The sequence below is a fragment of the Orycteropus afer genome, unplaced genomic scaffold, assembly GCF_000298275.1.
Source record: "Orycteropus afer afer isolate SDZICR_OR568_19922 unplaced genomic scaffold, OryAfe1.0 scaffold00021, whole genome shotgun sequence".
NCBI lineage: Eukaryota > Metazoa > Chordata > Mammalia > Tubulidentata > Orycteropodidae > Orycteropus > Orycteropus afer.
The window spans coordinates 10907675-10921412 of NW_006921608.1; positions in this window are offsets into that span (position 1 = coordinate 10907675).

The window sequence follows — 13738 nt, forward strand, 5'->3', positions numbered from 1 at the left end:
TAATAAGGACTGGAATTTAGTTTTCTGCTACCAAGTCCAATTCTCTTTCCATGAACCTTGCTGCCCCCAAGTGCCACTTGCGCTGCAGTGGTCACTTGATCTTGTAGAGGAAACAAAAGGCGCAAGAGGTTAAAAGAGATCTCTTCCATTGTCTGCCCTTCTTAACCAATGAGTGAGCTTCTCATTTGTACAGATGTTTGCTGGACAAACATTTGTATTTTCAGTCCTGCTGGCCAGGACAGGGAGTGACCTTCTGACAGAAGCAGCTATTCAAACACCACAAGTAATCCCACTCTTTTGGGGCCACCAGCTGCATGAATTTGGTCATGAGATGACCAAATAGAGAAACAGTTTCTCTAAGCCCTTTGTTCTTAGAGTAAAATCAAAATATAATAACTGTCTTAGTTACCTAGTACCACCACAGCTAGCATGAGTGAGTGGCTTTAAAAACAGAAATTTACCCACAGTTCTGGAGCTCCAAGTCCAAATCTGGGTCTCAGCCTTGTCAGTTCCACCTGTGACCTCTCTTCTGGTTTCTGGTATATGCCAGCAGTCCTTGGCATTTCTTTGCTTGTAGGCAGGTCCTCACATGGCAACTGTCTTCCTCCCCAGTGCCTATTCTGCCAGTAGTGGATAAGGCATTTGACTGTTAACCAGAAGGTCAGCAGTTCAAACCCACCAGCTGCTCTGTGGAAGGAAGAGGGGTGATCTACTTCTGTGAAGATTTACAGCCTCGGAAACCCAGTGGGGGTTGCTATGAGTTGGAGATGACAGGATAATGAGTTTGGTTTTTGATACACAGAACTGATTTGGCTTAGGACTCACCCTACTCTGGTGTGGCCTCATTAACATAACCAAAGAAACCCCCTGTATCCACACAGGGTCATATTTAAAGCTAGGGGTTAGGGCTTCCACGTTTCTTTTGGGGGGCACAATTCAGTGTTCCTCTCACCAATTCTTCAGTGAAATTGTGACAATAAAATTAGTGAAAACGCTCTGAAGTTTCATTCAGAATCCTAGATACCCTTCCATTCCCTACTCCATGTAGGATATTATTTTTATAGGGATATTCATTCTAAGCCAGGAAACAGTAGATGTTAAACACATGTTTGCTGAAAAATTTTTTTAAATAGTGAACTATTCTTAGACTCTATGGAGGGGTTTGTATTAATTTACTGAAGGCATTTGTAGCCTCCAGAGAAGATCTAAAAATGGCAGCGCGTGCTCTGCCTGTGCCTTCTCCTGCCTGCTGGGTAGTGATGAGGCCTGGGTCACCATAACTGATCTAACTCTGCGCCCTCCCCTGTCCATGACAGCTCACCGTTCTGCTGTATGGTTTTATCCAAGCCCAGAGTAATCATTTCTGTCTTTTATATAAGACATTATTTAGTAGCTTTAGAGAAATAGATGTTTATTGCTACCATAATTACACGGCAGTCAGCCAAGGAAGGGTCTTTGCTTGGGCAGCTCTGGGGAACCATTGAGGCCCAGTGCACCCTCCTCTGCCTCCAGCTGCAACCACACTAGCCTCGGGCACCCAAAACAGGCAGCTTCAAAGCCTTGGTCTGATGGTGAGGTGCTCTGAGGCCAAGATGACATGTGACTTCATCTAGCCCTTGACTTCAGAGCACTGCAGGGATTTCATTGTTTGGGACAATTCAATAGTTTCTGTAAGCCTGGAAGGTGGCCATTTAGTATGGCTTCTGTCCACTTACTCATGGACACTTCAAGCATATAGTTCAATTACCCCTCTAGGCAGACTTCTAGGCAGAACTCTTAGCAGAGTTAGCACTGGCTGAATTTGGAATAGTGATCATGAGACATCAGGAGTTGAGTGTCAAGCAACAGAGGATTTAGGGTGTCTTTTAAGTAAAATTTCCTTTTAGGCTGTGATGGGTCCAGGAATTACAATAACTAACCCCAAAACCAAACTCATGGCCGTCAAGTTGATTCTGACTCAGAGCAACACTAAAGGACAGAGTGGAAATGCCCTATAGCATTTCCAAGGCTGTAAATCTTTATGGAAGAAGATTGCCACATCTTTCTCCTGCAGAGTGGCAGGAGTTCCATGGAATGGTGGGTTCCAACTGTTAGTCTTTTGGTTAGCAGCTGAGTACTTAACCACTGCACCATCAGGGTTCCTTCATGGGGACAATAGCACACTTTTTAAACAGCAAGGTGGGCTTGCCCAGAATAACAAGTGGCACACTTGCATGTGTGCCATGACATGGTCAGGCCAGAGCGGCAGGTGGAATTCTAATTCTATCAAGTGTATAAACCCTTTCGAGGTGTACGCAAAAAACACCCGTTGCCATCTAGTCACTTCCGACTCATAGTGATCCTATTGGGTCAGAGTAAAACTGCCCCCATGGGGTTTCCAATGCTGTAAATCCTTACAGAAACAGACTGCCACACCTTTCTCCTGAGGAGCAGTTGGTGGATTTGAACCGCTGACCTTCCGGTTAGCAGGCCAGTGCTTAACCACTGCACCATCAGGGCTTCTTTCAAGATGTATAGTTAGAGTGTGAAGATTGTAGAGGAAAATGGCTTGTTGGAGAATTTACAAGCAAGAATCTAGAGGTCACTGCACTTGTCAGTGACATCAAGAACCTCTTTGCAATAAATTTTGTCTAAGAAATCCAGGGACCATGCCTAAGGTAAATGACAAGGGCATAAAAAGAAACTGGGATTAATTTAAATGTCCATCAAGGGGAATTAGTTAAATAAATTCCAAATAATGGAATAACAAAGGACTGTAAGCTTTACGTGAGTTTTTTACTAGCCATTTTGTTTGATACCTAATTCAGTGCTTCCATGAAGTCAGTGCCCAACACTATCAGTTGAATCGGTCCGTAAATGAAAATGTAGGAATTAAGCAGGATTTGATACATCCATATGTTTGAAAGCATGTCCACAATATATCCTTAAGTGAAAATGAAATTGACAAAACAATATAGTATGATCCTATTTATGGTTACAGTGTAGAGATTACACTCTATGCATATGTATGCATTTAAATGTCAAAAAAAAAAAAAAAGAAAAGAAAGAAAACCTCACTGACATCAAGTTGATTCCAACTCATACTGACTCCTTTGGGTTTCTGAGGTGGTAAATCCTTATGAAAGGAAGTGGATTACCCAGTCTTCCTTCCATGAAGTGGCTGGTATGCCACCAGAGCTCCTTATTTAAATATCTAGGAAGATATATCTAAATTAAACTGTTTATAGTGTTTATCCTCTATGGAGTGGTACTGGATCAGAGCGAGGATATTCAATTTTTATATTCCTTTATTATTTATATATTTTTTTTACAATAATGATATATTACTTTTATAATCAGTAAAGACAAAAAAAAAAAATCCATCTTGGGGGGAGGGGGCTGATGTTCGATGATATTCCCTTCAGATTCTTAGCAGAATGTGTGTTTTTATTGGCAGTGACGTGGTAACACTTTATTTTTGTGGAACATGAGATGGCCAGGCCAGGCAGGCCCTCTCCAGTCTGAAGTGCTGGCTCTGTAGACCCAGGTCTCAGGTGGCATAGTGCCTAAGGCACTTGACTGCTAACCAGAAGGTTGGCTGTTCAAACCCACCAGCTACTCCTTGGAAGGAAGGTTGGGCAATCTACTTCCTTAGTGATAGTGCCTTGAAAACACAACGAGGGATTGCTGTGAGTCAGAGACAACTTGATGGCACATAGCAACAACAACTTTGTGCTCACCCTGAGAAGACCAGGTGGATTTCCTGGGCTTTATCTCATGCCATGGAGAAGACAAGAGGAGGAGTAAATTTATTTATAGTAGGTCTCCTGCTCACTAGGTATTTTGTGCTAGTTCAGTTCTCTTCTCAAACCCCATCACCTCTCCACAGTAGGGAAAAGTGTTCCAGGCTGTGACCACTCTACCAGAACATGTGTCCACATGCCTATCCTCATCAGGAAGATGGTCTTGCTGCCTGCAGGGGCTTTTAACATACTTCAGACAATTCCAGCAAAACTGTTTTGTGATCCTCACGAGGTTGTTGTGGAAATACATCTCAGTTCCTTCTATCAGCTCATCTCACCAGAGGCCAGAGCGGAGGCTAGCCTTTGGTCAAGAAGGAACCAAGAGGGGAAATGTTGTATCACTCTTCAATTCTCCCTCTTGTGTTTTAATTATTCCCTTTATGTACCGCTGTGTTTTATTCCCTATTTTGTTCTTTATATAAATGCACGACTTGACGTCAGGTCAGCTCTTACTCACAGCAACCCTACATATATCAGTGTACTACTTGCTCCACTGGCTTTCAGTGGCTGGTTTTTCAGAACTAGGGCGCCAGGCTTTTCCTTCAAGCCACCTCTGGATGGACACGAACCTCCAACCTTTCAGTTATTAGCCAAGCATGCGAACCATTTGTACCACCAAGGGATTCCATTAGATAAAGATTTCCATTGGTCTGTATGATCTCCTTTCAAACTCCCACAAGAGAGGCAGGGTCCACTAATGAGAAATTTCTGAAGCAATATGCTTTTCAGGTTTTTATTTAGTCTTCTCCCCCCAGTGAGAACAAAAGGCAACTGACCTTGCATTGAATTTGCTGGACTTTTGCCACCTATAAAATTCAAGTGGCTAAAATATCTGATATCTAAGTCATGGTCAATGAACGCTTGTTCCCCTTCATCTATAATTTGTATAATTTCCTTCCTAAAAATTTAGAAATCTTTTTCTAGGTTTCATAATTCAGATATTCCTCTGGTTGGAAATTCAAAGCATCACTTTGTGGGCAAGGTTATATGTCCTCAACAGGCAAACATTTAATTAACCGGGTCTCCTTCTAGAACCACCATGGGTTCTGTGTTCCTCGTTGCTGCCAAGCTTGAGTTTAGCTGCTAGCATTTTGTAAATTCCATTTTAGGAGACCTCAATGTAGTTTGCCTTGAAAATTTTCCTCTGGAGTCAAGCAGGCTGTCCAGGGTAAGTTATGGACTTTTCCCTGGGAGACTAACTCTGGGCTCTAAGGAATTAAGCCACAGAGCTTTCAGAGCCTTACGAGGAATTGCAGAAATGAAATGCTCCAGATCTTTCACTGTGTAGATGCAGAAAATAACGTGAGAACACGCAGTCCAACAAATTGTTCATTAATCACCATTTCTTTCCATTATGGCATCATTTTAGTTGCTATTCCTTTTTTTTTTTTTTTTCTTTTTAAATGGAAAGTTAACTTCATATTTTAGATTCCTGGTCATGGTTCTTTGTTTGTGGTTTGTTGCCTTCTCATGTATTTTTCATTTTTCAACAATGGTCAATATTTACACTAAATTTGTTTTTTGAACACTGGGAGATTGGATGTGACCCAAAACAAGTTGAGAAATTCTATGTTACCTTTCTCAGAATAAAGCACAAAATAACAGAATATTGTTTAATACAACAGGTATGTATTTACTTAAGGAAACACATCATGAATTCAGCAAAAATTATTAATTTTCTATCTGTGTGTCTATGCCCCTAAGTGGCACAAACAGTTTGCATTTGACTACTGACCTAAAGGTTGACAGTTCAAGTCCACCAGCAGTGACATGAGGTAGCCATGAGTCAGAATCTAGTAAACTACAACTAGTTTGGTTTTATCTACCTATCATCTCACACATAAAATCTGTATCATCTGCAAGGTCTCTAGCAGAGAGAAGACTGGGACCTGCTTAAACAGAGCCTTGTGGGCCAAAGGAAGGAGTAGTATTTTATCTAAGTGTCTTGGAAAGCCCTTCAGCTTTAAGAAGGGGAGTGGCATGGTGTGTTTTATGTTTTTAAAGATCACTCAGGGAGCTCTGGTGGCTTAGTGGTTACAGCATCAGGCTGCTAACCACAACTACAGCAGTTAGAAACAACCAGCTGCAAGACAGGAAAAAGATGGGGGAGTCTGCTGCCATAAAGATTGATAGCCTTGGAAACCCTGTGGGGTAGTTCTACTCTGTCCTATAAGGTCACTGTCATTTGGAATCAACTTGATGGCAGTAGGTTTGGTTTGGTTTTCTGGGGACTGAGTGGAGAATAGATTGGGGCCAGTGGTAGGGAGAGGGAGGGCAAAATGTAAAGTGAGCAAAGGTGGCGCTACAGAGAATCGCTCCCCTGTCCAAACGTCTGACCATCTAACCAAAAACCCAACAAACCCCCTGCCATACAGTTGAATCAAGTCAGTTCTGTAGGACAGAGTAGATCTGCCCCACACGGTAGCCAACACTTGTAATCTTTACGGAAGCAGACTGGTGCGGTGGTTGGTGCCCCATCAACAAGGAACCCAGCAGTCAAAACTCTGTTTTGGGAGCCTGTGGTAGTTAAATTTGTGTGTCAACTTGGATGGACCTGGTTGCCTGGCTGGGCAGCTGGATATTATATTCCCCATGATGAGACTGGTAATCAACTCCATGGTGGAATCTACTGTGAGCAGCTGACTAACTGCCTAAGGGATGTAGTCTATTCCTGTACATAAGGAGAAGCCTTGGAGAATGGTCTCTAGCTTATGGCATGCTTGAGCCCTACAACCTGTCATGCTCTGCCGACCTTGGGAGTTTCAATGGACTTGAATTAATGGCCTGCCATGTGGTTTGGTAACATCGGGACTGTGCCTTTCTTACCTGTCAACTTTCGGCTTGTCAGCAGCCAGCAGCTGAGTGAAGAAAAGCCTCCAGCTTCAGTGGGCCAGGAGCAGGAGGCAGAGCTGAAGCCCAAGGTTGAGGGGCTTTCACCCAGCCCTAGAGCCTGGTACTGTGAACACGGACTTAAAGCTTCCAAACTGTTAGAGAATAAACTCCTGTTTCTTCAAGTCATCCCATTTGTGGTATATTCCTGTCAGAGTGGTAGTAGGTAACCAAAACAGAGCCCAATTATTTTTGTGGAAAACAAGCCATTTTTAAAAAAAACAGCTGTCGTGGGTAGCACCCCAACCATCTCCTTGGCCCCCTTTCTCCAGCCTGAGGTATCTTTTCCCTCTAGTTTCTGGGAAGATTACATTAGAAGAAAATAATCCCTAACGTTAGGGGAAAAAAGGCCATTGATCTTTTTGACTACCACCTTTTTATGTTTCTAATTTCTATATGTTCATTGCCCATTGAGCTTGTGGGATATAAGTGGGAACTCCAGTGAACAGCTAAGTAGACAACAGATTTCACAGTGTGGCTCTCATTTACAAGTTGTGTGCCTTGGGCAATGCTTTGCTTTTTCTCTCCAAGTTTTCATTTCTTTGCTTAGAAAATGGTGAAAGACCCTCCTTACCCCCTTATCCCACCCCCTCCCCGCACACAGTTCAGTGGAATAATGTATGAAGGGCCATCAGGGATAAGACATTTTCATTTACCATGGTCTGGCCTTGAGGCAGTTTACCATGGTTCTTACAATGAATCAGTGAGATAAGAACTGAATGGAACTCATTTTACAAAGGACAAAACTGAGTTGCACAGGGAAGTGAATTAGCCAACAGGTAGTAAATAATAAGGGGAACATTGGTGGGTTCATGATTTGTCTTTTCTGCAGGAAACCTGGGTTCAATTCCCAGCTAATGCGGGCATACCTAGGTTTTAATTTTCCGATGTGGAGAGACTGGGTTCAATTCCCAGCTGATGCCACCACCAGCCTGACAAACCCTGTGGGTCATAACAGTCCAGTCCACAACCATTCACGGGGATGGCAGCAGTGCATCCCATTGTGTGTGGGGTCACCATGAGTTGGGGACTGTACTACTCCATGGCAGCTAACAACAGTAACAAATACAGTCAGGTTTTGGACCCAAGCATTTTTCTTCCCTAGCCTGAGCTTTTACCCATTACGTTCCACTCTCACAAAAGAAATGTTTTAATGACTGACTAGACTAATGGAAAGGTTTATGTCTTGAGATATAACTTTAGTCTCCAAACTATTTTTTTTTTTCTTGACTACTTAGTAATGTAGTTTTTCCCTGCTGTTGTGCATTTTCTTTTCCCCCTTCAACTAAAACAGGCAGAATTTCCTTTCTTCTTCAAGAGAAAAGTATTGTCAGATATTCATCTATCTTTTTTCCCTCCAAGAGTGAAACTCTATCACAGGTCCCCTGAGATTTTTGTTGTATGTGTAACCAAGTCCAGATGGCTTTCCCAAGTTCAGTCACTGTTCTTAGTAAAGTGTCTGTATTTATCTACTGAGACAAATTCTGGACTAAATTGCAAACACCCGTTTCCCAAATAACTTATTCCATTCTTCTGCCTTGTGTGTGTTATGGCCTTTCTGTGCTAATGAATTTGTAAATGTGGTTTAATTACTGTTTATCAAGAAATAGCTGCACACAGTTCAGTCTCAGTGGGAGCCTTAGCCAAAATGTTGAAGCGCTTTGTTTTCTATAGCAAAACAGCTAATAAAGAAGAAGCACTTTGTAAACATTGGGAAAGGAACTGAAGTTTGGTTTTGAAGAAATAGTGTTTTCTACTTCCAGGGAAATAAATCATCCTTTAAGGGAGTAGATTTAAATATCAAAATAGCACTTTTTCCCAAGGCCAAGCACACGGTGATCTGCACTTAACCAAACTGTAATGATGGTGATTTGCTTGAACGCCACACCAAACAGCTGGATTCTAAAGAATTCCCCAAAAGGAAAACTCAAAATTACTTTTAAATTCCATAAAATGTTTTGGAGCTCTGTAAACCCATGTATTATGTATTACCTCATGCTTCTGAATTCTTGCCTCAGGCAAGTTGCCAATTTAGCAACTAAATGACAGTTTTTAAATTCTAATACAAACCAATCTAACTTTGCTCCCCACCTCCAAAAAAAAAGAAGGGGGGGGGATATGAGAGGAAGTGAAAGTTATTGGAATGCTTAGTTGATAAACTGTATTCCCTTTGGAGTTCTAGTTTAATTTGCTTTTACATAAAATGGTGTTTGCGTGATTCCCATAAAAAAGGACCTCTGAAAGTTAGCTCTTTCTTGCTAGCTGTTTGTCATGCTAATAGGAAGAAAATTTGGTTCTCCTCTCTCCTGGGGAGACCTGCATAGGAGCTAGAGCAGACCAGGCTCTGTGGCCAGGCGCTGTTGTTGTTATGTGCCCTCGAGTTAGACCCGATTCATAGCGACCCCTCCTTGGGTTTCTGAGACAGTATCGCTACAGAAGTAGATTGCCCAACCTTCATTCCGAGGAGTGGCTGGTGGGTTTGAACCACCAGCCTTCTGTTTAGCAGTCAAGTGCCATAGGCACTACACTAGAACTCAGAAAAGAAAACCAATCAACTTGGCAGTTAACAAGGATCACACACTGTTCCTTAAACTACGGACCACGCCGTGAAGGAAGTTGGAGCTGTGTGAGATGCAAAGACTGCTAAGAATTTATATTGATCTGGGGGAAGTTGGGGGGGGGTTGCCAAAGACAAATATACAGGCTGTGGTAGTTAAGTTTGTGTGTCAACTTGGCTGGGCCTGGTTGAGTGGCTGGGCAGCTGGATGTCATTATTCCCCATGGTAAGATTGGTAATTAACTCCATGGTGGAATCTATTGGAGCAGCTGAGTAGCTGCTTTGGGTATGTGGTTTGCTTCCCATATATAAGAAACTGCTTTGGGAACAGTGTATAGCTTATGGCACTCTTGAATCCTGCATGTAGCTGTGTCGTTGTTCAGTAGCCTGCCATGCTCTGCCAACCTTGGGACTTTTAATGGACTTGAATGAATGGCCTGCCATGTGGTTTGGTAACATCGGGACTGTGCCTTTTTACTTGTCAACCTTGGGCTTGTCAGCCTCAGCAGCCAGCAGCTGAGTGAAGAAAAGCCTCCAGCTTCAGTGGGCCAGGAGCAGGAGGCAGAGCTGAAGGCCAAGGTTGAGGGGCTTTCACCCAGCCCCTAGAGCCTGGCACTTTGAACTCGGACTTAAAGCCTCCAAATTATAAGAATACACTCCTGTTTGTTAAGGCCATTCCATTTGTGGTATATTCCTGTCAGAGCAGCAGTAGGTAATCAGAACACAGGTAGTTCAACTTAAGGGGTTGTGAAACAACTCTTAACCAGATAGCTTCAGTGTGTCAAATGGCTTCTGGAAACCAGGCCCCGTCCTTCTGGCAACCACACCAAACCAACTCACTGACATCAAGTTGATTCTGACTCCTAGCGACCCCCATTGGCTTTCCAAGGCTGCAAATCCTTACAAAAGTAGACTGCCTCATTTTTCTTCCACTGAGCGGCTGGTGGGTTTGAACCAACAACCTTTTGGGTAGCAGCCAAATGCTTTAATCACTACACCACCAGAACTCCCTCCTTCTGACAAAATGCTTCCTTTTCTAAGAAGAAATGTTGTAATTGTTGTTGTTTATTCAGTCTTTTTTTTTTTTTTTTTTCAGTCGTTCCTTCATTTCTTAGTTCAGCAAATGTTTTTTTATGGCAGGCCCTAGAAATAGAAAACCTGTTGCGGTCAAGTAGACTCTGTAATAGTCATAGGGACCCTATAGGATAGAGTAGAACTGCCTCATAGGGTTCCCAAGGATGTAGTCTCTAGAGGAGTAGATCACCAGGGCTTCCTCCCATGGAGCTGCTAGTGGGTTTGAATCACTGACCTTTCAATTAGCAGTCGAGCACTTACCCACTGTGCCAGCAGGGCTCCTCAGACATATAAAGTAACCCCAATATGGACTCTGCCTCAAGCAGCTGGCTGTAGTACGAGCGAGACAGACACCTAAACAAAGAAGCACCATAAATTTTAAAATCTCAAAGACAATTGATACTCATTATTAAAATGGGGATGTCTTTCAAAAATTCTATAAATTTCCAAGCCTTGTTGTTGGAATTTTTTTCAATGTAGTAAATATGCATATAACAGTGTAGAACCCCTTATAAGAAAGGGTTAATCATAAGACTGAAGTAGGACCTGTGCTCAGATGTCACTTTGTCTACCATGGACTGAATTGTGTCCCCCCAAAATATGTGTTCACTTGGCTGGGCCATGATTCTCAGTGGTTTGGCAGTTATCTAATGATGTAAAGCAGCAGTTAGGTCATGATCCCCCATGATGTGATATGATGTGATAAACTCATCATCTGTAAAAAGGATTAGGGTGAAACGTAGCACCCTTAATCCCATCACAGCCCTGATCCAATGTAAGGGGAGTTTTCTTGGGGTGTGGCCTGCATCACCTTTTATCAAGACAAAAAAGGAGAGAGAAGTGAGTGGAAAGAGGGACCTACTGTCACCGAGAAAGAAGAGCCAGGAGCTGAGAACATCCTTTGGACCCAGGGTCCCTGCGCTGGGAACCTCCTGGAACCAGGAGACATGAAGTTAGAAAGCCTTCTCCTACAACTGGCACTTGAAATTTGGATTTCTTCCTTCCTAAACTGTGGAAGAATCAGCTGTGTTTGTTAAAGCCGTCCATTTGTGGTATTTCTGTTACAGCAGCACAGCCTCCCGAGTAGGCCTCCCTGATTGCACCCTGATGGCTTGAGAGTCCCTCCCGTGCATGCTCACAGCAGCACACCCTTTCCTCTGGTTCCATGTATTGATCGAATATTTATGGTATTGTCCCTTTACTGTCACCACCACCCCTAAACACACACAAGAGAATGTCCCTCAAGAGTGGCCACATTTTACTGTTGTATCCACAGCATCAGAACCATGCCTAAGGCATGGTACTTGAAAATGATAAATGATTATGTGGAGTTGTTGTTTTTGTTGTTAAGTGCTGTCGGGTCGTTTCCGACTCATAGCGACCCCATGCACAGCAGAACGAAACACTGCCCGATCCCGCGCCAGCCCCACAATCCCTGCTATACTTGAGCCCATCATCGCAGCCACCGTATCAATCCATCTCATTGAAGGCCTCCCCCTCTTTCGTCGACCCTCCACCCTACCAAGCATGACATCCTTCTCCAGGGAATGGTCCCTTCTTACAACATGACCAAAATAGGTGAGACGAAGTCTGGCCATTCTTGCCTCCAAGGAGCATTCTGGCTGCACTTCCTCCAGGACAGATCTGTTAGTTCTTTTAGCAGTCCATGGTACTTTCAGCATTCTTCGCCAGCACCACAACTCAAAAGCATCAACTCTTCTTCGGTCTTCCTTATTCATTGTCCAGCTCTCACATGCATACGAGGCGATTGGAAATATCATGGCTTGTGTCAGGCACACCTTAGTCCTCAATGAGATATCCTTGCTCCTCAGCACTTGAAACAGTTCCTTCGCAGTTGACTTTCCCAATGCTACACGTCGTCTAATGTCCTGACTGCTGCTTCTGTTGGCATCGATTGTAGAACCAAGCAATGTGAATTCCTTGACAACCTCAATCTTCTCTCCATTTATTGTGATGCTGCTCATTGGTCCAGTTGTGAGGATTTTTGTTTTCTTTATGTTGAGACGTAATCCATACTGCAGACTGTATTCTTCAACCTTCATCAGTAGGTGCGTTAAGTCATCCTCACTTTCAGCAAGCAAAGATTATGTGGAGAGGAAGCCGATATTTGCAGCTATATGTCCATGTAATAAAAACTGCTTTTGTTCCCCACAGTATGTTAAATATAAAAAATAGGTAACAAAAAGTGCATATATTCTTATTTAAAAATATAAACATATTAACACATTTAATATATCAATGTTGTTGTTGTTGTTATGTGCCGTCAAGTGGGACCCAACTCATAGCAACCCCTCCTTGGGTTTCCGAGGCAGTATCACTACAGAAGTAGATTGCCCCATTTTCCTTCCAAGGAGTGGCTGGTGGGCTTGAACCACCAGCCTTCTGGTTAGCAGTCAAGTGCCTTAGGCACTATGCTACCAGATCTCCCAATATATATATATATAGCATACTGAAATAGATACTCATAGAAAACATATGGAAAGACACTCACCACAATGCGAGCAGTGGTTATCTCTAACTGTTGGGATTGGAAGGTTGACTTCTTCATTTGTGCAACACTGAGTCGTTTGCTATTTTAGCATAGGCGTGTGCTACTATTATGATAAGAGAGAAAGAAAGCTATATGTATTTTAGAAAGGAAATGTTGGCCTGTTTCGTAAGCAATAAGCATAAGACATAAGCAACCTTAGGAAACATCATCTTTGCCATCTAAATCAACTGTTGTCAGTGATCTGCCTTTGTGGGTTCCATTAACTGGACTAGCATGGTGGAGTGTTTAGTGCTATTAGATTGGTTTATTTCTATTTTCCTTTCTTGTGTCTGTGTTTATAATATTCTGTAGGTACCCAAACATTGGAATCCCTGGGTGGTGCAGACAGGTTAATGAGCTTCGCTACTAACCAAAAGGTTGGCAGTTCTGGTCCACTCAAAGGTGTCTAAGTGAAAGAAAGGCCTAGCGGTCTACTTCTGAACATGCAGCTGTGGGAAACCACCCTGTGCAGTGCACTTCTACCCTGACACACGTGGGGTCGCCATGAGTCAGAGTCAACTCGATGGCAACTAGTTTCCTCCAAGCATCATTGACTTGAACATGTTCTGACAATGAAAAGTGCTGAATTTTCTCTTTTGATCTCTCTTCTTCTCCTTTAGTTTGCCCCACTAATACTTGGCTTGGGGGTTGTTGTTATCTGCCCCTGCCTCCTAACAACCCCCTGCATCACAAAATCAAAGACTGCCCAGTCCTGTCTCACCCCTGCGATCAGTTTGGGGTTTACCTTTGTGGTCTGTAGAGTTTTCATGGGTGGATTTTCAGAAGTAGATCTCCAGTTCTTTCTTCCTAGTCTGTCTTAGTCTGGAAACTCCACAGAAACCTGTTCAGCATCACAGCAGCAAACAGAGCTTCTGTTGACAGATG